The sequence below is a fragment of the Andrographis paniculata genome, unplaced genomic scaffold (assembly GCF_009805555.1).
Source record: "Andrographis paniculata isolate CXL003 unplaced genomic scaffold, ASM980555v1 Contig70END, whole genome shotgun sequence".
NCBI classification, from domain to species: Eukaryota; Viridiplantae; Streptophyta; class Magnoliopsida; order Lamiales; family Acanthaceae; genus Andrographis; species Andrographis paniculata.
The window spans coordinates 2,993,150-3,015,690 of NW_026137607.1; the positions used below are offsets into that span (position 1 = coordinate 2,993,150).

Sequence of the window (22,541 nt, forward strand, 5' to 3'; positions counted from 1 at the left end):
TAAAAATATACTATTAGTTTATCTTATAAAACATCACACCAATCAATTTCAAACCCAACCAAACAAACATAAAAAAATCTATATATTTGAGTAGGTCCATCTCATAAATATGTTAGACATTAATTGACAACCTTCAAAGTGTATTAAGGTCATCGATATCTCTATCACTTTTTATTCTTCACATCACTTTTTCTTTCTATCACATCAACGGACATATTTTCTTTTATGTTTTACTCAAAACAAAGAAATTTATTCTAATTCTATATTAATTTTTATTTTCATATATATATATATATTTAATTATATTTTTATTTTATAGTTAATTAATAAATTATTATAATTATTATTATTTGTCACTGTTGTGATTTATTAATAATTTATGGAAACAAAAGGTTACATTATTTATTATTTGATTACGTTTAGTTTTAATTTATTTTAATTTTTAATTTTTATTATAAAACTATTTTTGCATTATATTTTTATTATATTACTGGTTAATTCATAAAATAAAATATAGAAATAATAATTATATTGTGTTATGGGAATATTGTGTTATATTGCATTACAAGCACAATATAAATATACTCTACGACTATTCACCACGATTATAGGGTTTGTAACAATAACATCGTAACAAATGGTTGTTTTAATTACGTTAAAATCCATGACAAAATATTTTCACCGCAAGTCAACGTTTCAAGTTCACTAATTACGCAAAATAGTTTGTAACAATTATGAAGATGGTAAACTTTGATCAAAATAACATTAGTTACGATACTTTTTGTAATTACTGCTATTTAATATTGTTTTTTGAATTTAAATTGAATAATTAAAAAAATAAAAAAAATAAAATTAAAAGTTGAAAATTAAAAAAATTAAAAAAATGAAAAAAAAATGGTTATAACGCTTTCACGCTTTCAAAAAAAAATGAGGACGTGCGTTTTTAACAATAGGTATAAGCTCCCACACTTAGAGAAATTTAGGGCACATCATTCCCCCTCAATCGATCAATCGTATTCTCTTTCTCTTTGCGCCGACACAACCATCAACGTGAAACTGGTGGGATCAAGCATCTATCGCGCCGGCGTCCAGGTAAGGTTTGTAAGTTTTCCCTAGTATGATTCGGTGTCGATCCACGGTTCTTTGTCTCTTCGTTTGAAAGGGAAAATCGATTTGGGTAGTATTAATATTCAATTTTTTCCTCAGGTTGATACGGAGCATCCACCTTGGGGAGTAGCCTCGGGTACGGTACGATTGTTTCCTCATTGTTAAGGTTTGTGTGTGGGGCAACCTATTGAAGCCAATTTTATAATTTCTTATTGGGTAAACATCGTACCTTCATGATATCTTGTGAAACCCTCATATTTCAAAACTGCTTAGGGCGATTTGAACTATATCTGATTAGTACGAGTGTTCATATTTGAAATCTACATGGGCTGCCCCCTGATTTGCAATTTATATATAATTTTTAATCTAAACTTTAGTTACAAATTATTATTAAAATTATTCTTCCTGGCGATTTCATTAATTAGTCTTATACAAAAACAATAGACTATACTATGCGATTAAGAAAATCTTTGCAATATTTATGTTTACATAGGTTATTCTACATTTGGATAAGTATGACATATAGTGTAAGAATAGTTGGATCATTGGCTTTTACTTGAGAGATGCTCAATTGGGGAAATAGGAAGTCTATTAAATTGATGTGAAGATTCATAATAAAGTCATACCATTTAAGTCTCTGGAGTGAAAATCTAAAACAGAGAGTGATTTTGGTTGCTTGTTTATTTATTTAATCAAATTTCAGAAATTTATGTTTGGGTTTTCTTGATAATTTTGGTTTTGATTTTTACAAGATATACAAAAATTAATAATAATAATAATAATAATAATAATAATAATAATAATAATAATAATAATAATAATAATAAAAATATGATGTAGATGCAGTGTATACAAGCGTACTAGAAAAAAAAAGAAAAAAAAATATGGGTAAACAATGAATTTCAACAATTAACTGAACCTTTTTTTGGGAATTAATTAAGAGTACGAATACAACCCCTACTTGGTCTTTACTTGTTTGTATGTAGGAGGGTGTTTTGTCTGTACGTATGTGTTTTCACCAATTCAAGAAACACAATTCAGATGTATAATTTTTTGTGTATATTAATTACATTGAGTTGTTGTTTCAAACTTTTACTTGTTCTTTAACATTTATTTAAAAAGAAAAAAAGAGTATATATTAGACATGACACATGCACACACTTGACATTATTATTCGACCATTCGAAATTGTAGGCTTTGTTTTACAAATATGATCATATATAAGAGACATCTGATTTGAACTATATCTAATTTTATATGTGTATGGAAATTTTACAAACTATGAATAATTGTGATGGGGATTGCTATGTATGGGACACTTGTTAACACATGTACACACAGATAGACTTTCTTGATACACTGTTTTATTATCTTTGAGTGTTTTTTTTTTTATGTAAATATATTATTAGAAGATGAGATGGGTTTGGTTTACTTTTAATAACAACCAGTTTTCAACTTGGGATCTCTTCAAAGTTCACATGATGGTCGGATGAGTTGTATGGGATTAACTTCTGACTTGATTGGGTTGTGCACAAGAAGTTGGTACACCAATCTTAAGGTTAGTTGTTTGGTTAGTCTTGAATTTTACAATTAAGGATAAGAGAATAGAAGAGAATAGTAGGAATTTGATAGATAGATAGATGGTTATAATATGTTTATGTTACTTGTTATTATTGGAAGATTTTGGCGTTTGGAGGGTACCGCAGAGTTATCTGAAAGAGAAGAGAAGAGGAAGAAGGTGAGGTGAGGTGAGGAAATGCTATCTGCCTACCTGCTTGATGGTTGATTGTTGTAATTGCTATGATACTTCTTGTTCTTCTTGTTGTTGTAATATATGTTCTATGTCTTTAACAGACAGACAAAGCAAGGTACCTAGTAAGCAAGCAAGTTCAGTAGATAAACTTAAAAGTCATAGTGGAAAATAAGTATTCCTAATATAAATGCATTTACATTAGAACCAAAGAATTGTTCAATCAATTAACTTACAGTACCATACTTGTTTGTTTGTGGGGAAGGACGATAAGATGAACATGCAGATGTAAATGAAAATGGAGAGAAACTCAGAGAAAATGAAGGATTGGAAGAAGAAATGAAGAAAATAGATTTGTTTTCTGATGAATTTAGAAGTTTCCAAGTTGTCAAGATAGAAACATGCTTGCTTAATTTTGGAATGATGCATATGAAGCATGAAGTTTTTTTTTTTTTTTTCAAATTACATTATACCAATTTATATCGTATTGTACTATCTTATGTTTTCATTTATTTTTTTTTTCCTTTTAGATCACTCTTAATGGATATGCATAGATGGCTCCATGTGCAGTGCTCTATTTGATAGTTTATCATCTGCATTCATTAGTTTCAATATTTTAATTTAGTTTGTTTCTAGTTTCGCAACATGTTTGTTTTTCTAATGTGGGTTCTAACAGTTAGGTGTTATGTATTTGTTTTGTTTTATATTAAATTCTTAACCAATGTTTATGTTTCATAATTAATTTTTCTCTTAGGTTGGACGTGAGAGGCATTCAACCTTATGTCTTATGCAAAAATTTGTAAATTTGAAGGAAATGGGAACTAAATTGCAGATTATATCTGCATCTGTTGTTGATCACTTAAATGGCTTTATTTTTTTGTTGAAGCTGATAGACAACATAGTATCTATGAAGTAATTTTCTTGCCCTTGTTCGAGTATCTGATTATTATATCTAGTTAATGTAATTGTGTTTGAACAATCTATCTACATTTGAGGTTTTTTGTTAGATGCATGCATAAACAGTTTCGTGTGGGTGTATTATATGTATCATATATCTACTTGAATTCTTAGTAATGTTAGGAACTATCTAAAAATTTTGAATTTGCAGGCATATAAAGGGATTGGGACTGTATATTCCAGTAAAGTGATGAAGGTTCTAACTAATGAAATTTCTCGTTTTCAATCGGTAAGAAACAAAACAGTTGGAATCTCTAAGAGCATGTTGGCCCGATCTTGAGTGGAAGGTATAAACGTGATCTTTTATAGGTAGGAAACTATCTGCTAACATTGAGAAATTTCATTGGTATTTCTGGAAAACAATTTGTTAACTTTGTGAATTTAACCAATATATGCCAGGTAGTATATGTCAATGAAGTTCGGAAGAAAGTAACTATGAAATTGATTCCAAGGATTGATTTAAAAGCAATGGATGAAAAAATTGTAAGAATATTCACTTCTTATTGTTTTCAGGTGTTGTGAGATGTCTGCCATTCCATTTTGATGCAAACGCCTATAGATGTATAAGTGTAAATACCTGCATGGGCCTGCACAAACACACATGTTAATATTCATTTGTAGAGTTGTTTGGTAGTTTATTATTGTTGTATGATTTATTGTTATTATGTTTAAGTGGTCACCCCCGAAGTAATGTTTTGGTTTTAGTTGTTGGTATATGCTTATTTAAGATAGGATCTAGACAATAATTTGATGGAAATTTTTGGTTGTAGTACAAATTTCTGTATCTCACTTTTCAGAACCATGTTATTGGTTAGAATTGGTTTAATGTAATTTGTGTAGTTTCAAATTGGTTGAAATAGGTTTAATTAATTTGTTTAATTTCGGATTGGTTGAAATAAATTTAATTTAATTTATTTAATTTCGAATTGTTTGAAATAGGTTTTTTGTAATTTATATAGTTTCGGATTGATTGAATTGGTTTAATGTATTCCATGTCGATCCAAATGAAGAGACATACAACGATTTGCAAATTTTTAGTTCAATTTGTATTTTTTGTTACTATCTAATTGATTTGCAACTTAGTCTAATGTATTTTTGTTATTATCTTAGCATTTCAATGCAACTTGTTTTTAGCCTTTGATACTTTTTTTTTGTGTATTTCAAACATCTATTTAATAATTTGAAATTTAGACTGATATACTATTATGATTTTAGTGCAGCTTCTTCATTGGCATGGTTCTTGGATACTTTTTTTGGGGATTCAATTCCACTTTACTCTCTTTCTATTGGTAATTGCAGCTCATGCGCCACCTCTGAAGCATATCAACTGATTCCTTAATGTTTTGCCCCCGTTTGCCTTATGGATTGGATGCCGTAGATGTGTTTGGATGGTAGGTTGTTACGGCTATGTGTAATACCTATGGAATAGATGTATAGACATTTGGAGTTATCTTTTGTGTGGTGAGAATTGTTGCTATGGATTGATGGATTTCCCCACTTGCTTATTACTAGGTTGGATGTTTAAAATGCTTACATTTTGCCGAACATAATATCGAAGTGAAGATGTTGCTAGGCTTGTTTGATGGGTTACTTTATTTTGTTGTTTGGCGGTGGACATCGTCTAGTAAATATTGTTATGTTAATATCCTATGTTGGGATTCCCTTATAGTGTTTATTGTTTGCAATTATGGCCAATCGTAATATTTATAGCATGGTTGTATACAAAATTTCCTTTGGTGTAAGAAAGATCACAACAGGTTAATTTGTTACGCACAATTTCAATTGTACCACAACTACTCTTTTTTATGAGACGCTATTTTTTCGTAACAAAAGGAAGAAATGACGTTATTTGTTATGAATGGATAGTTTTGTTAAGGATTCAATGACATAACAAAAAAAACAAATGATGTAACAAAAAGTGGTTTTTGGACGTAACAAATATGAAGGGATAATTTTGTTACGACCGGTTTCGTGACCATAAGAAAATATATTATTTATTACGACTTAATGACGTAACAAAAAATCATAACAAAAAACGTACTCTGACAAGCGGTCATAGTAAATTTTTGGTAACGCGAGGAACTTTTGTAACAAATATCGTGACTAAAAGTCTTGTCACACGTGTGGGAAGCTCGACTTTTTATTACGAGAGAATATTCGTAATAAATATCGTAACAAAAACCTTGCCATAGGGATCGTTGACCGAGAGTAGTAGTTACGAAAATATGCGTGGCAAAAAACATTCGTTACGCGAGTACACATTACGGACAAAATTCGTCACTAAGGCGTAGCAAATACACAAATTACACGAAAATTGGCTTTTTGTTACGAATTTCCGGCCGTAGCAGAAAATTGTTTTTTTGGTAGTGATATAAAATAAAAATAAAAATAAATAATTTAATTATTCATCGAACTAAACGTTTTTCGTATGTTTTCAATTAAATCTGCTTTGAGTTGTTGGTGTACTATTCTATCTTAAAGTCGAATTTTATTTTTTAAAAACTCAATCATTTTGACATGTTTCTCTCCAAAATATAGTTTACTTGAACCGCTAATATTATCCGCCCCCACTTGTTCAAATTGGATATATCATAATAATACATATATGTAACTCTTTCATTTTCAACAATCATATTATGCAAAAGCATTTATGTCTTTATTATCTTACAAATTAAATCAATATTCCAAATGAGTGACGGATGTCGAGTAATAGCAAATCGAGCTTGCAAAATACTAAAAACATGCTCTACATTCTTTCAAACGGCTTCTAGACATTGTGCAAGTAATTGTATTTAAGGTCCTTAAGGCAGACGAATAAATTGGATAAATATCACCCATGAAGGATATATTTCATTTACAAGGTAATACTTCATATTATATTGATGATCATTGACAATAAAACATACTTTTGGATTTCTATCATTTAAAAGGGCATTAAAAATCGGAGATTGATCAAATACATTAATGTCATTGCATGTACCTGGTGCTTCAAAAATAGAATGTCAAATACATAGATCATACGTTGCCACGACTTTTAATACGATTGTTGATTTTTCATGATCTCTACGTAAAAATTTACATTTTCAAGCAGTTGAACAATCTTTCCATTCTCAGTCCTTTTGCAACACATAACAATTGTTATAAGTTTATTGCATTTAGACTTCTTTAATATTCCTCACCAAATATTGAAATAACTTTTTCATCAAAATTTTTTGCACACGTTCGTGTTGTGCTCTCTCCAATACGAATGTAGTCATCTATAATATCAGCAGCTACACCAAAAACCAACACAGTCGTTTATTTTTGTAATAACGATAGACTAAGCCTTATCGTTGATCTAAACGTTGTTGAAAGAATTCACTCTCTGTTAGACGATCTACAATGCGCAAAAGGACATGCCCCCTCATTCAAATTGTATAATGAAATTGAAAATCTGTATATACATGATTTTTAAAAAAATAATTGTTGAACAAACGATTATGACCTTTTTCACGATTTTTCTTAATGTATATTCTTCGGCGAGATTGATTTTTCTCTTCGTGGTTTTTGATAACATTTTGAAGATGTTGAAATTGTAACCACAAATTAAAAAAAAAAAAAAGAATCACATCATCTTCGTCGGAGTCTGAACTCGAAATAGTTTAAGATGAGTTTGACATTTTTGTAACAAAGTTGTTTGTTACAAATATAGTTTACAGTGAAGTGTAGTATGGAGATTTTATCAATACAGAGTATGTATATTTTATAATATATAAAATAAATAATATGATAATAATAATAGTGTGAAATAATAACAATAAAATACATTTGAATTATATAAATATGTAGTACAATAATGAATTTATTGGAGCAAATTTGATGACACACATAATAATAGTGATGTGATATTAATTCAAGTGTGTTTAAAGTTACCTAATACAATGATAAATTATGATGTGATCTAACAATTCAATTAATAAAATTCAACAAGACAAAAATTCAGATAATTGATCACTATTACAATGACACACAATTAAATTGATATGATTTAACAATACAATTAATAAAGTTAAACATGACAAAAATTGAAAGGATTGATCACTATTACAATGACACACAATTAAATTGATATAATACAATACAATTAATAAAGTTCGACAAGACAAAAATTGAAATGATTGATAATTACTATAATGACACAAAAAATTGGAATGTGATATAAAAATGCATTTGAAAAAAATTAACAAGAAAACTAAATTTATATGATTTACTAATACATGCGTGTCCAACACATAATATACAAATAATACAATAATATACTTTTAAGTTCTAAAATGTATAAATTTTTCAATAAATATGATTGTACTTTACAAATGAAAATACACAAAATTTTCAACGATCTTTCATTTTCCTAAGCCACATTATTTTCTCTCACTCAACATGCTACCTTCAAATTTCAACAATGAAGCCAAACTTAAGATTATTCAAATTCGCAAAAGCCTTTTTCATTCAAAATTTAACGAACATGCTTGGAAATCAAGAATGTTCACAAAACTCTTTCAACCCTAATGTTTCTCAAAATTTTCAAACATTTATCTCAAATTTCTATACTTCATTATATTCTTCTACTCCTCCACCCTACTACTATCGTAACAAATTTCAATATTTTGAAAGTTCATCATATCCTAAAAAATTTCAATCATTTGAAGGTTTTTCTAATTCTCAATTTTTTTTTAATCATTTCAAGGTTTATTTCATCCCCCATCAATAAATTTTAAGAAAAATACATGAATGAAAAGTATTCTTGAATTCTACACATAAGTCAATCAACAAAATGGGGATGATGTGCAAATTATTGCTCCAATGAAAGATACCAAAAAAAAAGGTGGACACATGAAGAAGATTTCCTTCTTATTAGTAAATGACTTTAAACCAATCAAATTGCTCTAATAAGCACTAATAAAAAAATACTACTTTATAGACAATAAATTCTCAATTTCTTACTTGGTTGAGTGATAATATATACACCCATAGTTTAAATAATAATAAACATTATTAGTACAATATAATAATAAGTGAGAGCTTATTGGTATATGTATAAGATTATTTATTAAGTACATGTTAATATGAGTCATGACAGTTCTACATCATTAAATCAACATAGTCTCTTATATGTACATACTAGCTTTTTACTTAATTCATTCATAAATGGAGACATCAATAATGATCCACATTAATGTTTAAGATAAACTACATGTTGTTCAAATAATATTAACAATCATGTGTCCGATCAAAAAAAAATAATAATAAAAATACTAATGATCATGTGTCTGATCAAAAAAAATAAAAATTACTAACAATCATGTGGTCCCGTAAGGGATGGTCTAGTGGTGTGGGGATGAACTTGTGCTAAATTGGCTAAAGGTATGGATCATAATTATTATGGAGAACCTGCATATGTGACCGTGAAGTCATGGGTTCAAACCCCCGACGCCTCAAATTCACCTGCAACATATGGTTCGCCTAGGGTGACTTGTCTTGTCGGGCCTAGTTTGGAGGGTACTAGGCTCGGCCGGAGGTTTACCGAAAGTGCACTCGTCGAGAAGCAGCTGCGAGTTCCCACGTTATCAAAAAAATATATATATTTGGAAGTATTCATTTGGTCAACCGATCCACAATCATAAGATTGGTGTTAATATGATCAATTGACACATTTTGTTTTTGAACTTCTTCTTTAACAACAAGGTGCTTTAGATCTATATGTTTCGCACATTTAAAGTATTTGTCATCACCAAAAAAAGAAAATTGTTGCAAAACTATCACAATAAATTATTAGCGGTTTGACAATAGTTTTGGCTATTCCAAGTTCGAAAATAAAGTTTCACGCCTTATTGAGCTGTGACCTCAAAGTATGCCACAAACTCAACTTTCATAATGGATGCAGCTATATGTAATATCCCCGGAGTTGGGCCGGTGCTAGGCCAACTCCCATGGATGAGCCGGTGTCAAGCTATTCGAGGTTGAATATAGGTTAAATGGATGAAATAGACTACTCATGTCATCAATGTCAACATTCTTTTTCGGGAACCCTACTGAAAGAAACTCTAGAGTAATTTGAGGATGGGTGACCCCCTGGAAAGTCTTGCAAGGTGCGTGTGAGTATGGAAAGTTTCCCAGAGTGCGCGTGAGTGAGTACAAAAGCATGCTGAAATGACTTGATTCTGCGTGGCTTGCGTGCCAGAATGTCACACTATGACAGGGAGCTTCGCACTTTTCCATGATATTGTTAATCTTTCTAGTAGGAACAAATATTTAAATTAAATCTAAAACTACTCCACCATCTCATTATTAAAAATATCGTCATCAAATCACAAATTTTAAGAAAAACTACCTATACTAAATTTAATCATAATGTAGACCCCCTCTATTAATATATACTCCAATTATGTCACATTATCCAGGCACGAAAATTAAAAAAATAATATTCTCTCCGTCCATAAACTAATGTCCTACTTTCCTATTTGGAATGTCCAAAAATGATTGTCCTATTTCTATTTTTATACACTAAATTTACCTTTTTACCCTTACTTTATTTATCTTTTTTATATCTATACACAAAATAAAGGGCTATTTTGTCAATTTACAACCAAAAAACTAATTACCTAAAAAAGCGTGTAAATATCACTTAGGACATTAGAAAATGGATGGAGGGAGTAGTATTTTGATATAAAAGTGTAATAGATAAGATAAAAAGTAAAGTAAAGTAGGGTATTATAAGAAGTTTATTAAAGAGTTAATAATAAAATAGTAGGGACAATTATGGATGAATAAAGTTATTTACTATATAAAATGGATTATACATAAGTTTAGCAAATATAAAAAATATGACATAATTATCCAGATGGAGGGAGTATATGATATGGTGGATAAGGATCCCGTAAAAACTTCTTTTGAGGAATGGGCCAAACCGGGTCATTTCTCAAGAACAATTTGATATAATATATGATACATTAATTCCTTTGTTTTAGATACGGTAGGATTTTATTTATTTATTTGTTGGACATGGGTTCAAAAGCACATGAACAAGAAGAAGGCTCAAAGACAAAAGTGGAGCCAGAGCTCATTGGCCGCGGAGCCGCTCAATAGCAATGGAGCTTCAAGCCTCGGAGTCAAAGACTGCTGCCTCTATAGAGTCGAAGGCAACAACTTCCATTGGATTATGGTGCTTCCACAAGGCCGAAAGCAGTAGCCTCCATGGACCTTAGGACAACAACTCCTTGGACTATGGTGCCTCAATCACGGAATAATGTTTCCATAAGGTCAGAAATTGCTGCCTTCATTGGGTGGAAAATAATTACCTCATTTGGACTGCGGTGCTTCCACAAAGCAGAGGAAGGTTGCTTCCACAAGATAGAAAACAACAGTTTCCACATATCATAGGATAACTATCTCCATTGGCTCTGGGTTAGTAATTTCGTACTGAACATTAGTGGAGGGCCTATGCACTTACTTTATTCAAAAAACTCCATAGAACAAGCCAACAAGAGGAAAACTGAAGATTCCATTTAACTCGAGGTTGTTGGGGACACATCCCCATGGACCGGCTAGGAGTACGATGGAAACAAGTCGGAGTAAGCGACAGATCTGGTTTAGAGGCAATGAAAGAAGCTCAGAGCAAGTGGAACCCGGTTGATAACTAAAATTTTGGGTGATGAGTAATTCATATATTTCCACAGGGAATTTTATATTCGGAAATTGTGGTGTGAGTGACTATAGGAAGCGGTCATATATAATAAAAAGATTGTGGTTGTAGACCCTGAGTAGTTATCACAATTATTTATACTCTTTTTACTGGTCAGTTTCCAGGTCGAACACAGGGATTTGAAGTCATGAAATTCTAATCAAGTGTAGATCTTGAAAAATGGCAAAAAATTCAGTAAAAGGACCAGCTCTGTAGCGGATCCAGATTTCAACTCTATGGAACGCAGTAAGTAAAAACGGTAAAAACAAATGAAAGCGAGCGGAGCGGAGGCGAGCGGTGAAGTGCTAGCGTTGATCGAGTGAACGGGACATGAGCGGATGGCATACTAAATATATATATGTAAGCGGTGGAGAGTGAGGGAGAGGTTTTGTGTCTGAACTGTGCGTTACTTAATGACTAGGTTTTCCTGGATGAAATGAGCGAGCGATGTAGGTGTGTTATCGGAGGTATATGTATAATATGGAAGTGGTGGAAAGAGACGATGTAAATATATAAACCGAATTATAAAGAATTCTTATAATTGGAATATAACCCTAAGGGATTTACAACAAGATTTCAATGACACCCAGAATCAGAATATTATAAGAAAGAAACCCTACTGTCACTAGGGGTTTCTGTGACCTAATAGACCACCATCTATGTCCTATGAATTTTCCCAACTTCTACCTCGTTAGTGGCCTTACCCTTCTATTACCTCTTTATAATCAAAATTGAATTCAAAAACAGTAGTTAAGCAGGTCGACAAGGCTCCCGTGTACTTAACTACATTGAACTACTTGAAAACGTTTTTGGCAAAAGACAAGGCTTAGATAATCAATTCTTCTCATGCTCTAAACCAGTGAAATGAAATTCTATAAAATAAAGGTTTATATAAGTGTGAAGAAAATGTGAAAGAAATAGAGATGAATGACTGAATGATATTTCATTATTTACTAACAAAGCTGGAAATGTTAGTTCTAAAAAGCTGTAATCGAAAGCAGTAAAGCTACACTAGGTAAGCGGTAAAGTCTTGGCCAAGGGAGAAGAGAAATCCCTACTCCCTTGGCCATTCCTGTGGAGAACTCTCTTATAGGGTTGGAGTTGTCGAAGAACAGGAAGACAGTTAGAATGCACAAGAAATTAATCGCTAAAAATACTCCAATCGAAGTATATTTACGTGGAGATATCTGATCCTATTTATAGTAGTTGAAAAGGAACGGTTGCAAGCAGTTACAAGGCAGTTCCAACCGCTAGGCAATTAGGCGGTTGATGGCAGTTATTCTGTTGAAGCAGTTGCTGGCCGTAACTCCTAGGGTGCCCGCTTCGTTTGCAGAGGATTGTAAGGGCTCAGATCTTCCTAGCTTGCCGGAGGACTGGAGGGCATCAGCGCAGCTAGGCTTGCTTGTGCTGGCTGGCAATGGAATGGTTGTACCGCTGCAGTTGGAACACTTAGTCAATATCTGCCGTCATTTTGCAGCGGTGGGCGTCTGGACCGTCGCTTGCGAGCGAGAGAGACTGTTGCTTGTGAGCGGTGGAAGCTACCGCTTGTCTCTTTTGCCTTAGTCTTTTCTAGGTGATGTAACCGTCGCTTGCGAGCGGAGGTGGCTGTCGCTTGTGGCATTTGCCTTAGCTTTTCTGGCACCAAAACACCGTTTAAAAAGGGAAAAATTCGTTAATAATCTCACAAACGAACTCTGGATCATGCCAAGCGATATAGATTAATAAAGTATGCCATTAACAAGTTATTGTGATGGTTTTTATACATAAATTCAAGTAATACACAGTTTTGTCAAGCTAAGAATATGCTCATATTTTGAGTCATCAAACCTCCTCACACTAAAAATTTGTTCGTCCTCGAACAAACTGAATTATGAGATCACAGAGTTATTTTGTTCACTGCAATCAAGAATTACTAACGATCAGTGCCATGATTGGGAACAAAGTGAATCTCAAATAGAGACAATTGATCCTTAAGCATTCAAACTCGCCATTTGATTTAACATGAATGGAGTTATCCTGGTATCGTCTACTTTGTTTGCTTAGCAGAGATTATATTTTGATTAAGGAAACTTTCAGCCGAAGGGTGCAGAGAATCATTCTTTTTTTTTTTTTTTGAGATCAAGAGTTTCAAACAAACATTGTGTCTGTTCAAGATCTTATTTGATTCTCGCGCACCTAGGCCTTTTCAGTTCATTTGTAATGATAGGTCCTCTATGCGTCGCTCACATTGTTCCTAATGTTCAAGTTATTGAGAAAGTTAGAAGGACAATTACTTGGTCTGGTGTTTATAAGTTATCTAACTTTACTTTAAAACATATCACAGAGTTAAAGTGGCAGGAGATCACAAGCATTTCAAGTAAGAACACATATTTCAGATTATGTTAGACATACAATAAAGAAAAATGTCACTTATTACCAAAAATTGTTGTTTCGTTGATCATTGTTCTATGTACAGCCCTTGCCATTTCAGAATTTATGTACATGGGGGAGGGCCTTCATTTATTTTCTTTTCTCGCTCGAGGGTCCTTGCCCCTGGGGAAGATTCCTTGTTAGCTGCCGCACTAGATCTTCCATCCTTTGGAGACTTCGAGTTGTGTCAAGTTGTTGTTTCATGAGGATGGCGTTTTGTTGGGTGATGGCTGAGAGTGCCTTCAGAATCTCTGTTAGAGATGCACCCATGCTTGCAACTCGAGTCTCCAGCGCCTCTACACGTGCTTTTAGTGCGGCGCTTGCCTTTCTGCCAGTGGCCAGTCCCTCAGCCAAATTCCTTGCAGTAGGTGTTGATCAAAGTTTGGGTCATCAGGTATTGGCTGAGCATGGCTGAGTCGAGTTCATCCAGTCGTCTTTCTAAGGTGACAAGCGTCGTGCGGGAAGCTGATGTGCCTGCTTCCGCGGTTGCTGGTGACTGCCCTTCCGACTCAGCTGAACTGATGTCCACTGGCTCTTCTTTTTTTGAGGAATCGGGTGCTGGCTCAGGGGTGACATCCCTAAGGAACATCAGTTGCCTTGCTGCCTCATACTCCAGCTGTTCTGCTTTCTTTCGTTCCAAGTATTTCCTGAATCGTAGTTGGAGTTGGGTTAGCGGCTTCCAGCACTTGAGCAACTTGACCAACATTTTCATTTTCCTCTTCTTCTGGTGCTCAAGCTGTCGCTTCTGTTCTAGCTGTTGTATTGCAGTGAACAGCTGAGCCTGTTCTTCCCGGTATTTCCTTTCCTCTTCATCCTCCTTCTCATCGATGATTGTTTAGTCAGATTTTGCTGAGGCTAGAGTTAGAGTTTCTGCAGGTGTTCCAGTTTTTACTAACGTTCTGGGGCTACGTGGAGACACCTGCAGAAGGGGAAGATTTGTTATGACTACCTCAACCTCTTCAGTTTCACTGGCAGCTTCAGCAGTTGTCGCAGCAGAGACCTCGGTGGGATACTCCTTGTAAGAATCTACTGTGATATCAATCCCGCCGATGGTTTCTTCTGTGACGATGGTCTTCCGCTCCTCCTCTGGTACAATAGTAGTAGGCTCCACAGCTCCCAGCTGGTTAACGGGTATAGTTTCATTGCCTGGTCCAGCAGGAGTTGGCTTACCTGCCCCCTGCTGGTTGAAGGGAATAGGTTCATTGCCTAGCGGACTAAGCGGCTTGGATGGCACCCCCACATCGCTGGCCTCGCTGGTGAAGGTCTTTCAGGTTGAGCGGTGGGTTCTCGCATTGTGATCCCCTTCCGTAGTCTGGAAAGCGAGATCATATCTTCGCGCGCTTCTTCTTCCACCGCTTTCCCCTTCCCCTTCTCCTGCCTTGTCGCTCGCCGAGGGGGTGTTGGATTTTTTCGCAATGCTTCCTTGACCCTTGGCTTTTTGACGGGCGCTGGAGCAGGGTCTTCCTTCCGTCTCAACCTCTTTTCACCAGCGGCCGCTTCCGGCGCTTTTCCTCCTTTATCTCTCCTGGCCAGCTCTGCCCCAAATAGATCCTCCTCTATCTCCCGAGCGAAGCAGAGGGACTCCTCCTCCTCATCGATGGAAGTTTCAGTGGAGATTGTTCGTTCAAAATCGGGTTCACAGCGGCCTCTTCCGGGTCAGCTTAGGGTGCCACCTCCTCTCTTATTATTTCCCCCCCCCCCCCCACAACCTTCATTTTCCTTTTTGGTGGAGGGGGTGCAGCCGCTTGCACTTTCCTCATTTTCCATTTGAGGATGAGAGTGAACCTCTTGGACTCCAGCCATGCTTTGTGGAAAGCCGATGGGGGCAGCAGCCTAATTTGTAGCTCTGGGGCTGGAGTGGGCAAATCAACGCCTGCGCGTCGGCATAGCTCTGTAATTAGGGTCCCGTGCCCGAGCGTTCTCTCTGTATTTCTTTTTTCCTAGATGTCTATGCCAATTATCGCGCCTAAATCCACATCAGCTGTTTCGTCCAGAATCGAGTGCAGGGCAAGGAGGAAGTCAGGATGGATGTCTGTGGTGTGCGTGGTGATCATCACTCGGCTTAGCGACCACTTCATCCATTCCTTTTTCTCTTCGTCCACCGACCCAAATTTAAGGTTTCTCTTATCGTATTTAGAGGTGGTGGCGAAGGTCCTGTATAGCATCTGCAGCTCAAGCGAGCTGCAAGTCTCCATTACCCACAGTCTATCCTGCATCTCCTGGATGGGGTAGCGGTGTTCCCAACCCAGGACCCGGTTGATCTTTTGTGCTGAACAGTCTACCCATCTCCCTCTCACATACACATTCCGTAAACTCTCAGCTTGGCTCATGTTCACATAGAATTCCCTCACCAGTGATACATCCACCGAATCATTGGGATTCCTGATCAACCAAGTCAGGCCCTGCTCCCTCAGCCAATCGGCGAACGGACCTGAGATTTTCTTGGGGTCAAATCCTCCATCGTAGAGGATCCCCATCGCCTTCACCTTCTCGTAGGCCGCCGCTGCCTCAATGTTGACGAAGTGAAGGGAGTCAAACTGTTTGGACCTTAACACGTCATTGGCAACATCAGCGTCGTTCTTCTTGGAGATCTTCTCACTCCTGAACACCTTCATTTTCTCTGTAGCCTCCTGGCAGACAAGTTTGTCCTTAAGTTCTCTCAGCTAGAAGTCCCTCAACTCGTCGTAGTCCAACCACCAGTCGCTCAGTGGATACCTCTGTTCTGTTTCCTCAGTGTATTCAAATCTAAGGAAATCCTCCGGGAACTCTGGGATAAACTTTCTGAAGGGAACTGACTTCAGCTCTCTGAGCTTCCCCCAATCTTCTGTCAGCTCGAGTACCCTCATCCTTTTGTAATAAGCCTCTGGCGGCGCTAGTTCCACAAATTCAGCCCCCGAGGTCGTTGTTATCACTTTCCACCCGTCTGTGGATTTAATCCTTTGAATTCTCTTTTCTACTTTCTCCTCAACCTTCTCAAACTCCTTTCTTAACGCTTCTCGCTTGGCTGGATCTATTTTGTCAGGCTGTCCTGAACCTAGGGTTTCCAGAGTTATTGTTGAATATGAAAAAATTTATGAATCCTGCCTTACTACTTCTAAAATGCTAACAACATTTATGTACAGGCAATCATTTCCACAATCTCAGTGATTTGAACCCTAACTCCTCCCCCTCACAACGAAGCATAACACTATAGTGAGTGTTTCGTTGTGAAGAAGGGAGAAAATCACAGAATAGTACCAAACATACAGATTATTGCAAAATTGATCCATACAAAGCAAGTATATCAGTTATTATATCTAAATTTAGCAGATAACATACCTAGATTCACAAAAATCAAAGATATAAACATTTTTGCAATAATGACGAAGAGACAGTTTTCGCGAAAATAAATTTGTGATTATGTGTTATTCGGCGTTAAATCGGAGAAAATCAACCATGAAATCGAAGTTATTGACTAAGGTTAACCTACATCTTACCTTACATTAAGATATTATAGGCTAAAGAATCGAGATTTTGAAAAAATTGTGCGTTGAGAAATGGCGGTTACTGAAGCTTCTTGAGGAAGTTACTGTAAGGTAAAAGTGGAAAATGACTGTTGACTGGGGTATTTATAGACTTTTCGTTGCTTGTCTGGAGGGGCAAGCGGAGCACTGCCTAGTCCACTGTACTAATATAAAAGTATAAGGGTGGGTTATCAGGGCGGTGAGTGGGTAAAGCAACACTTCTAATTACCTAAGGATGACACACTAGCGGTGATGGAAGCGGTACTGGGTGAACGATACTGCTCTTCCAGTAAGTATCATGGTGAGACAAGCGAAGCGATGACTGGCTTGGGTCAGGCTTAGGTAAGAAGTTAAAATTCCAAATATTATTCTAAAGGAACGAATCATTAAGCTATTTCTAAAAAGCAATAATCCTAACTATTTAAAGCAATAACACTATTCTAATGAAAGGGAACACTAAAACTGTAAATTTAAACTATGAAAGCGATAAAGATAATTATAAAATCTATCTATGAAAGCAGTAAAGGAAAGTTGTAAATTCTAACTATGAAAGCGATAAATTCTAACTAGGAAAGCGGTACAGGAAAGCTGTAAATTTATACGTTTTTAAGATTAGGCTTCTGGATTTCCTTTGTAATTCCATCATGGGACGAGTTTCTGAACCTTCACCAGATTAATATATGCACTAGCCTACTGCAAAATAGGCCATTCGATATAGGGTTTCAGTCTCGCTCCATTAACAAGGAAGAAATCGCTCTCTCTGGGGTTGTCCACATTACTTATCTTTATAGCTCTACTTGGCAGAACTTGTCTGACTATATACGGCCCAGTCTACCGTGATTTCAACTTCCCTGGGAACAAGTAGAGCCTTGTATCGTATAAAAGTACCTTGGATCCCTCAAAGAATTCTTTCTTCTTCAAATTTTTGTCGTGATAGAATTTCATCCTTTCCTTATAGAGTTTTGCGCTTTCATATGCAAGATATCGGAACTCAGTCAGATCGAGTAATCTTTTGGTGCGCTTCTCCTGCGCGGGAAAAGATCAAAATTTAGATACTTTATAGCCAATACGCGCAATGCTCGAGTTCCAGAGGCAAGTGGCAGGCTTTTCCATACACAAGCCTGTATGGGGACATTCCAATTAGAGTTTTGAAGGCTGTTCTATATGCCCACAGCGCATCATCCAATTTTTCTGTCCAATTCTTGCGAGTTTTATTTACTGTGGTCTGGAGGATGTGTTTGATTTCTCTATTTGAAACTTCCACCTGACCGCTTGCTTGTGGGTGATAGGGGGTAGTAAGATGTTGACGAACACCATATTGTTTAAGGCAAGTTTGCAGCGCCTTATTCACAAAATGGGTGCCTTCATCGCTTATTATCGTTCTGGGGACACCAAACCTTGGGAATATAGTATATTTTAGGAAGCGGATCACAGATCGAGCATCATTAATAGGGAGCGCCTGCGCTTTGACCCACTTGCTCACGTAATCCAGCGCCACCAGAATGTATAATTTCCCATTTGAGTTTGGAAAGGGACCATAAAGTCTATCCCCCATATGTCAAAGATATCCACAAACAAGACTCTAGTTTGGGGCATCTCATCCCTTTTCGAGATAGAACCCAATCTTTGACACTTGTCGCAAGATTTGGCAAAGGTATCTGCATCTTTCTGTAGGGTAGGCCAGAAGAAGCTTGACTGCAAAACTTTGGCCGTTGTGCGTAGGCCAACAAAATGCCCTCCTACATGGGACCCATGGCATTCATTTAAGATCAACAGGATCTCAGATTCCGTTACATAGCGACGGATTATCCCATCTGAGCCGATGTTAAACAAATAGGGTTCATCCCAAAATAATCCTTTGTCAAATTGAGCAATATCTTCTTTTCCCATTGTATTGTATGTGCAGGAAACTACCCTGTAGTTAAGAAATTTTCTAGGTCAGCAAACGATGGCTCTTTCGCTTGTACCAGGAACAGCTTTTCGTCTAGGAATAATTCGTTGATTCCAAGAGATATGTCCCTCAACCTGCTGAGGTGATCTGCCACATGATTTTCCTTCCCCTTCTTATCCTTGATTTCTATGTAAAATTCTTGAAGCAACATAACCAATCTAATCAAGCGGGCCTTTGTCTCATTCTTCTTCATCAAATACCTGATAGCTGCATGATCTGTGTGAACAATGGTCTTGCTTCCGATGATATACTGTCTGAATTTCTCGAAAGCGAAGACAATAGCTAGCAGCTCCTTCTCAGTTGTAGTTTATTTTTTCTGAGCGGAATCCAGTGATTTGCTTGCATAGTATATGACATTCAGTTTGGATTCCACCCTTTGTCCTAATACAACACCGACTGCTTGCATCCATCATCAACTCGAATGGCTCGCTCCACACTGGTGCAAAAATTATAGGAGTGGTGGTCAGCTTCTCCTTTAAGATAAGGAAAGTATCCTCACACTCGCTTGACCAGTGAAACTGAGAATATTTGCACAACAATGCAGTGAGCGGTTATGTAATTTGACTGAAGCCCTTGATAAAGCGGAGGTAGAACCCCGCGTGTCCAAGCAAACTTCATACTCCTTTCTCATTCGAGGGCGCTGGCATCTTTTCGATTACATTAACTTTTGATCTGTCTACCTCTATTCCGGCAGCTGAGATCTTATGGCCTAAGACAATTCATTAATTTACCATCAAATGACACTTCTCCAAGTTCAGCACAAGGTTAGTCTCGATGCAGTGGAGAAGTACTTTTTCCAGGTTATTCAGGCATCTGGAAAATGTCTTGCCATAAACTGAGAAGTCATCCATAAACACTTCTATGCAGGAGTCTATGAGATCACTAAATATATGATACATCCATCACTAGAAGGTGGCCGGGGCATTGCAGAGCCCGAACGGCATCCTCCTGTAAGCAAACGTACTATATGGACATGTAAATATGGTTTTCTCATAGTCCTCCGGCTTAATGGGAATCTGATGGTAGCCTGAGTAGCCATCGAGGAAATAGTATTCGTGTCCTGCGAGCTTCTCCAGAAATTGATCAAGGAACGAAAGTGGGAAATGATCCTTCTTTGTTGCGGCATTCAATCTTTTGTAGTCGATGCAAACCCTCAATCCAGTGACAGGTCTTGTCATAAAGACCTCCCCCTCGTCGTTTGTCTGTTCGACAAAACCTCATTTCTTGGGAACCACCTGGGTTGGGCAGACCCACTGGCTGTCACTGATAGGGTAAATGATTCCTGCATCGAACAACTTGATTACCTCTTTCTTTACTACTTCTTGCATATTTTCGTTTAGACGCCGCTGAGGCTGTCTGCATGGCTTTGCATCAGCGTCCAACCTAATATGGTGCATGCACACTGCTGCTGATTCCTTTGATATCCGTAATCTTCCATGCAAACGTTGTTTTCCTTCTTTTGAGAAGTGAGACGAGCTGAGCCTCTTGGTCCGGCAGCAGTGAGACAGAGATTATTAGCGGGTAAGTCTCTTCCGGGCTAAGGTATATATACTTGAGGTGCTCAGGTAATTTCTTCAGCTCGTCCCTTGTGCAGGTATCGCTTGCTGGTTCCCTCCTAGTTTCCTCTATAGACTCAGTGGGCGTTGGTCTTTCACCGCTTGGCTCACTGGAGTCCTCATCAGCTTCCAGCTTAAGTGATCTATTATCTGAAACTCCTTTCAGATTTTCAAGCGTTATACAGTTCTCAAAAGTTGATAATTCATTTAACTCATTGATAAAATCACAATTTTCTTCTTGAGGTTGGCGCAGTGCTTTGTTCATGGAAAACGTGACTTTATCACCACCAAAGCTTAATGAGATTTCGCCTTCGGCGAAGTTTATTGTAGCTTGAGCGGTTGCCCGAAAAGGTCTCCCTAGTATTATTGGAATTTCGCGATCTTCGCTCATTTCCATTATAATAAAATCTACAGGGAAAATAAATTTGTTCACTTCCACGAGTACATCACGAATAATTCCTTTAGGAAGTCTTATTGATTTATCGGCAAGCTGAATTACAGTTCTGCATGATTCTAATTCATAAAGCCCTAATTTAGAGAAAAGAAAAAAGGGTATAAGATTGATGTTTGCTCCTAAATCACATAATGCCATAATCGGCTATGGTATAAGATTGATGCTTGCTCCTAAATCACATATTGCCCTAATCGGCTATAAATTGCCTATAGTACAAATAATGATAAAACTCCTAGGATCGGTTAGTTTCTTTGGGAGGTCCTCCTTAAATACGGTGTTGCACATACTCTCCAGCTGCACCGCTACCACTTCGTCAGGGAATGCCCGCTTTCAATTGATAATGTCCTTGATAACCTTAGCGTAATGTGGTATCTGTGACAAAGCATCAGCAAACGGTATAGTAATTTTAAGACTACGGAAAGTATGTACAAATTTATCAAATTCATTGGAATTGTCCTTCTTCCCAAGTCTAGTAAGAAATGGAGCCCTAGCCAATGGCTGAACAGGACCCTTTTCCTTCGGTTCAGGCACCCAAGCAGCTGGTATCGCTCGCGGTTAGGATGGACCTTCTTCCTCAACTGGAATCTTAATAATTTCATCATGCACAGGAAAATTAGCAACAATAGGGGTAGAAGGAGTATTAGTACCTCTGTCTGGCAGCGGTGGTGATTGCGTCCGCTTTCTACCCTTGTTTCGATGGCCTTCGCTTGGTTCGGGACAGTCTCGACTGTCCCAGGCAATGTTCCTTTCTGCTTAAGTTTCATAGCTTCAGCTATCTGCCCGACCTGGATCTCCAGCATTTTGATCGAGGAAGATGTATTTCTTTGGAACTCCTAATTTGCGGGCTTTGTGTTCCTCCAGAGTTCATCCAGACTCAGCGCGCTTGGGCCGCTGTGGGAGGTTGGGGGCAAAAACAGGTGCCTGCTGCGGAAAGTGGGGGGCTTGAAAGTACTGTTATTGTTGTGGATAGAATCTTCCTTGTGATATTGTTTCGCAGCGAACTGTTGTGACCGTTGGAATTGTTGCTGAGGACGCGGTCCAGCGGGGCCTTGAGCATACCCATTTTGGAACTGCTAGAATTGAGGGGCATTTCTTCCAGCCATATAGAAGACCTCTGTTGGGTTCTGAGCCTCT

The 22,541-nt window shown here is 36.8% G+C and overlaps 1 long non-coding RNA gene across 12 annotated transcripts; it reads left to right on the top strand.

Annotated features, from left to right (window-relative positions):
- The first annotated feature begins 981 nt into the window (after positions 1 to 981).
- On the top strand, positions 982 to 5,532 carry LOC127264462 (uncharacterized). Of its 12 annotated transcripts, XR_007841720.1 has the most exons (8): positions 982 to 1,092; positions 1,207 to 1,248; positions 2,556 to 2,665; positions 2,788 to 2,855; positions 3,966 to 4,123; positions 4,214 to 4,297; positions 5,030 to 5,205; positions 5,327 to 5,532. It is a non-coding gene; the product is annotated as an uncharacterized LOC127264462 (long non-coding RNA). The 12 variants fall into 12 exon arrangements; XR_007841719.1 differs by having other exon boundaries at positions 1,207 to 1,273; positions 5,030 to 5,531; XR_007841723.1 differs by having other exon boundaries at positions 3,966 to 4,101; positions 5,030 to 5,531.
- The last annotated feature ends 17,009 nt before the right edge of the window (positions 5,533 to 22,541 follow it).